This window comes from Condylura cristata, unplaced genomic scaffold (genome assembly GCF_000260355.1).
Source record: "Condylura cristata isolate star-nosed mole 26May11 unplaced genomic scaffold, ConCri1.0 scaffold00039, whole genome shotgun sequence".
Classification (NCBI taxonomy): Eukaryota; Metazoa; Chordata; class Mammalia; order Eulipotyphla; family Talpidae; genus Condylura; species Condylura cristata.
Window position 1 is genome coordinate 5,898,907 of NW_004567140.1, and position 5,779 is coordinate 5,904,685.

Genomic DNA, 5,779 nt, shown 5'->3' on the forward strand with positions numbered 1-5,779 from the left:
ATATATATATATATACATATGGTCTCTTTAGCTTGTGGTGAATATAGTAATTTGCATTGAAGAAATAAAACATTCTTGCCTTTTTTGACTAAGACCTTACAACTTTCATTGGTGCCTTCTGTAAAGGCTTCAAGACATTATGCTATCGGTATAAGGGCTGTTTTCCAGGGTAAGAGAGAATCAAACATCACAGTTAAGAAGCAAGGTTAATCACTGATTCATCCAGCAGATCTTTATTGAGCACCTGATATGCTCTGAGCACTGTGCCTGTATGGAGTATAAAATGATTTCTTCATGGAGCTTACATCTGACAGTGGGGAGAAACAATATATTTGTAAAACAATATATTTGTAATGAATTGGTAGTGGCCTGAGAGGGTGTTATGAGAGAGAATCAATTGGTAGTGCCCTGAAAGAAAAACAGGGTGTTATGAGAATCAGGTCCACAACTTAGACGGAGGAAGAGGCAGACGAAACCTCCCTGAAGGAAGTAAACATTAGTAAAATGTCAAAGAAGGGCCTCCCTGGTGGTGCAGAAGTTAATTCTCAGTTGCTGTCCCAAGCCATTGGGACTCTGCCTGAGTTCAAGCCCCTGGCCAGGGAGTGACCCACAGGGCGCAGCAGACCTCTCCTGCCTCACCTGCCCTCTACTTCCCTCAGCAAGGTGTTTCAGTAGATATGCCTGGTCTGCTCCCCAGTCTGTCTCTGGTGAATTCTCTCTACCCACACCTCTGACCTGTACCCCAGGTCTTGTATGCATAAGTAAAATAAATCTTAAAAAAAAAAGATAGGAGTTGAACTGGCGAATACTATGTTCCAGTGAAGGTGATATTACATGTATTTTAATTTTTAAAGATTTATTTATTCATATGGAACTGGGGTACAGGCCAGAGATGTGATGGGTGAGAGGATTCACCAGAGACAGAGTGGGGAGCAGAACAGGCAGATCGACAAAGTACACGGCTGAGGGGAGCAGCGGGCGGGTCAGGAGAGGTCTGCCACACCATGTGGATCTCCTCCTGAGCAGGCAGGAATCGAACTCATGCGGAGTCCCAATGGCTTGGGACAGCGACTGAGAATGGCTTTAGCTTCTTAGTGCTGTGCTTTAACCCATTGCGCCACCAGGGAGGGCCATTACGTGTATTTTAACTTAAGTGCAATCAAAAGCAGGAGTTTAGGCACAAAAGTGCCTTTATATAATTTTAGAAGATGGTTCTGGCTTTATGGGGAGCAGGGTAAAGGACAAACAAAAAATAGTATTAAGACTGGTAGAGGGCCAGTCTCTAGTGGCACAACGGATTAGGATGCAGCATTGCAAGCTGGTGGCAGCTGCTTCAGTGCAAGTTGAGTCCCTGCCCCAGAGGGGACCCACACGATATGGCAGACCTCTCCTATCTCCCTGCTGCTCCCCTCAGCAGTGGACTTCCTCAATCTGCCTGTTCTGCACCCCACTGTCTATGGTGAATCCTCTCACCACCCCTGCACCTTTGGCCTGTACCCCAGGCCAAAGATATGCATAGATATGTATCTATGCATACAGATGCATAGATAAATAAATCCTAAATAAATAAATAAAAGACCAGTAGAGGGTCACTGAAGTAAGTCAGCAGAGAAGTGAAGGCAATCCGCAAATTCATTGGATACAAAAGAAAATGGAATTATTGGGTTGTCAGAAAAGTCATGGCATATTCTTTCTGGTTTTGAAACAAGAATGCGTCATGACTTCTGACGATCCTTCAGTAGTCAAAGGAATGTAGGACTCTCTCAGCTTGCTAGAAATTTGCCCTTGCGCTTTGTTCGTACGAGTCTGCTTTTCTAATTCTTTGAGACCATAACATAAGGACTTCAATACTTAATGGAATCATTCAGGATGGAAGTGAAGTTGAAATTCCAGAGCTACCTCAAGGGGGACAACATTTACTTCACATAGAAGATAGAAAACTAGGGCCTAGCAGGCTGTGTAGAAGAAAGCAGACCCTGCACTGCCTGTGAGCATTTTAGGAGAAATGAAAGCCAGGTTTTTCATTTCATTTCAGCAGACCTCTCCTGACCCGCCCACTGCTCCCCTCAGCAGTGTACCTCATCAGTCTGCCTGTTCTGCTCCCCACTTTGTCTCTGGTGAATCCTTCACCTTCCCTGCACCTCTAGCCTGTACCCCAGTTCTGTATGCATAATAAATAAATCTTTAAAAATATATATAGAGAGGGAGAGACTAATGATACTGTGCTTAAATGTCACTGTGGTTGTGTGCTGGCTTCCATAAAACAATGTATAAAACTCTTCAACAAATAGAAGTAATAAGGTGAACAAAAATGACTGACATGATAGTGCCATTGCAGACTTAATTCCCAGGTGATTAAAACTCACTAGGAAATGGAGTTTGACATTATTTACGATTATACTAACATGCATGGGGATTGGTATCACCAATAATGGATCTATTTTGCCCACAAAGTCTTTTTAGACTCCCCAAATAGCTTCCTTTTAGCTATGAAGATCAGTTTACCAGATTCAAACTTGATCTTTTATTTCTTTCAGATTTATTTTATGCATACAGAACTGGGGTACAGGCCAGAGGTGCAGAGGGTGAGAGGATTCTTCAGAGACAGAACTGGGAGTAGAACAAGCAGATGTACTGAAATAAACTGCTGAGGGGAGCAGTGGACGGTCTGGAGAGGTCTGCTGCACCATGTGAGGGTCAGTTCCCTGGTCCGGTTCTTGAGCCACTGCTGCAGTGGCTGTGATAGCTTCATAATACTGTGCTTTAACCTTTGCAGCACCAGAGAGGCCCCCAAACTTGATCTTAAGTAGAAATTTTATGTCCATTCATTCAATGAGAGTCTCTTACATCTTTCTGGGCTATTCACCCGCAGACAGGAGTAGAAACTATAACCAGGTTCTTCGTATCATGCTTCATATGTGATGTATAGTCTTCTAGTCTTTATATGCTGTCCGATTTTTTTTAAAGATTGATTTATTTATGCCTACAAAATGGGTACAAACCAGAGATGCAGAGGCAGTGAGGATTCACCAGACACAGAGTAGGGAGCGGAACAGGCAGATGGATGAAGTACACTGCTGAGGGGAGTAGTGGGTGAGACTTGAGAGGTCTCCTGGGCCATGTGGGTCACCCCTCTAACTGGGGATGGAACTTGCACTGAAGTGGCTGCGGCCAGCTTAATGATGATGCACTAAATTTAACCCGTTGTACCACCAGGGAAGGTCATGCTGTCCAATTTCTTTAAGATAAAAGGAGTGACACAGATGAAGTTCGTATGGAGGGGATCACATCCTGCGCGTCTTCGTTTCATCTCCTCGGGGTCCAGCTTTGGCACAAGGCCCTCGATTTAGAACATCACAGCTCTGGCTTACCACCTTCCAGTGGCCGTGTTCAACTGAAAGCCAGACTTTTATTGCTTTTATTCTATCACGGGGGAACAGATGGTATTCTCTTCATTGATTCACTAGGAAAATGCACTTAGGGTTCCACCCCTCCCCAAAAAATTGTTCAATGAATTGTCACTTTTTTAATAAAATTGATGAAGCAGTTTGCCAGAAAACTGATTTAATCAGAAGCCAAAATAATTTAACAGGAATGAATTCAACCATCTTGAATGTGTCCATGAACAGTGAGATCAGTGAAATTTATTTAGTTATCAATTCACTTAAAATAATCCTTAATTCTGGGCCTTCCCTGGTGGTACAGCAGGTTTAAAGCATAACACTGTGAAGCTGTCCATAGCCATTGCAACACAAGTTCCATTCCCTGCCCATGACCTGACCCGCATGGCGCAGCAGACCTCTCCTGTCCTGCCTGCTGCTCCCCTCAGCAGTACATTTCAGCAGATCTGCCTGTTCTGCTCCCCACTCTGTCTCTGGTGAATCCTCACCCTCCGCTCCTCTAGCCTGTACCCTAGTTCTTGTATACAGAAGTAAGTAAATCTTAAAAAAATAGTAATTCTTAATTCTAACTCCCCAAATGTAACGAGATGATGATTAGTGGGAAATATCAACTATATTCAATATAATATTTCATTCTACAGAAAATGTTTTTTTAAAAAAAAAAAATCATTTGACAACCTAAGGATTAAGTTTATATGAAGCTTGATGATTAAACAGGCCCTTGATGGTTAAACCACCCGCCTGCTAGACTCTCTTACCACCTCTCACCTACATGCAAGTACATCTTATCTTGGTGTCCTAGTCTGCAAAATAGAAAAAATATCTTGGAAGATGTTTAGGTGGTGTTTTTTTTTTTTAAAAATAGGTTTCAAGGATTTGGAACAAAAACTATTCGTAATTTTTTGGCAGTTTCCGGCATGTGTCTGAGTAAATGGATACCTATTGTCTTTATTCCCATTTGCTCTTAGAGATGGGGAAGTGGATCAAGGGTAGCCACACATTCTATGACATAATCATCCTTTTCCTCCCCTTTGAATCTGGATGTTCTCTCCTTGACCAATAGAAATTAGTGGATTGGTACTGTTTCCATCCATCTTTAAGTGACTGGTAGTTTCCACTTCCCATTGCTTCAAATATTTTCTCTTGGGCCCAGCGTCATGGTGTGAAAAAAATTAAAGCACCCCGTCCTCTCCACCCAGCCAGTCTCTGGTCAACACCTACAACTGAGCTCTCCATCATAAGGCAATATTAATTCCCCAGCCATGTAAGTGCCCCCCAGAGAAACCAAAACTTGGACAACATGCTTGTTCCAAGCCACTAAGCTTCCAGGGGACTTGTAACAGCAATAGATAACCAGAACAGATGAAATTGTTTCCCCCTCCATTCTGATCCCATAGGTGCTTCAGCAGCAGAGTGAGCAACTTCTTTTAACCTTGAAGAAATGTATGATCTATAGAGAAAAAAATGTGTCATGAGGAAATTTGCTAAGAACTTGGTCCAGCTAATCAGCAAATCTCTTAGATATCTTCTACTTGGTGCTAAACATTGTACTCCTGAGAAGTGATCTCAACCCAGATACAATATACAATTGTGTCTTAGAAACCAACTTCTCATTCCACACCTACGGATACTTATTTTATGCCCACTTAAAGACGACCCGATTAATTCAGGCTTTCCTGGGCTTGACTAAACCATAGTTTAACTCCTCTAGACAAGTGTCAAACATTTCCCCAAACGCTATGATGCAACCCACTATCTAGTGGCCCAAGCAAGAGAAATCAGCTTTAGGGAATCCTTTTGTGAAATCTGCCCGTTTGGGAGGAGCTTTGTGATTGTGTTGTGCAAAGATCCTGCCAACTTTTATCTTGCTTAGTTAGCCAAGAAAGCAGTGATTAGGACAGGAAGATAGCGGTGTAAACAAGACATCGGCTTGTAGCGGCGAGACCGGCTGGCCAAAAGAGGGCGTAATTGCCTTGCAAACAGACGTCCGCGTTATCTCGTAAAATTAGGCATTGATTTCAAAAGATTTGCAATTTACAGTGCTCTGAAATCCTCCTTTAAACATCATTTTCCCTACTGTAACTCATCCCCAAGTTGCAACTCAGGAAGGTGAGGCCGCGGGCTTCCATCCCGTCCTCCATAAAATGGGAGTGATGGGAGAAGCCTCACTACCCGCGTGCGGCCACGTCAGAGCGCAGCTCGCGGGGCGCGGGGGTCTCGGCTTCCCTTCCGCGCGCTCGCCACGCCCTCACTTCCGCTCCCTCTCTGCCCCGCCCCTGGCGTTAGCGTCGCGCACCTGTGATTGGCTGGCGGCAGCCGCAAGGCGGCGGAAGGGACGGCGGTGGCCATGGTGACGGGGGCGGGGCGCGGCGCGGCGC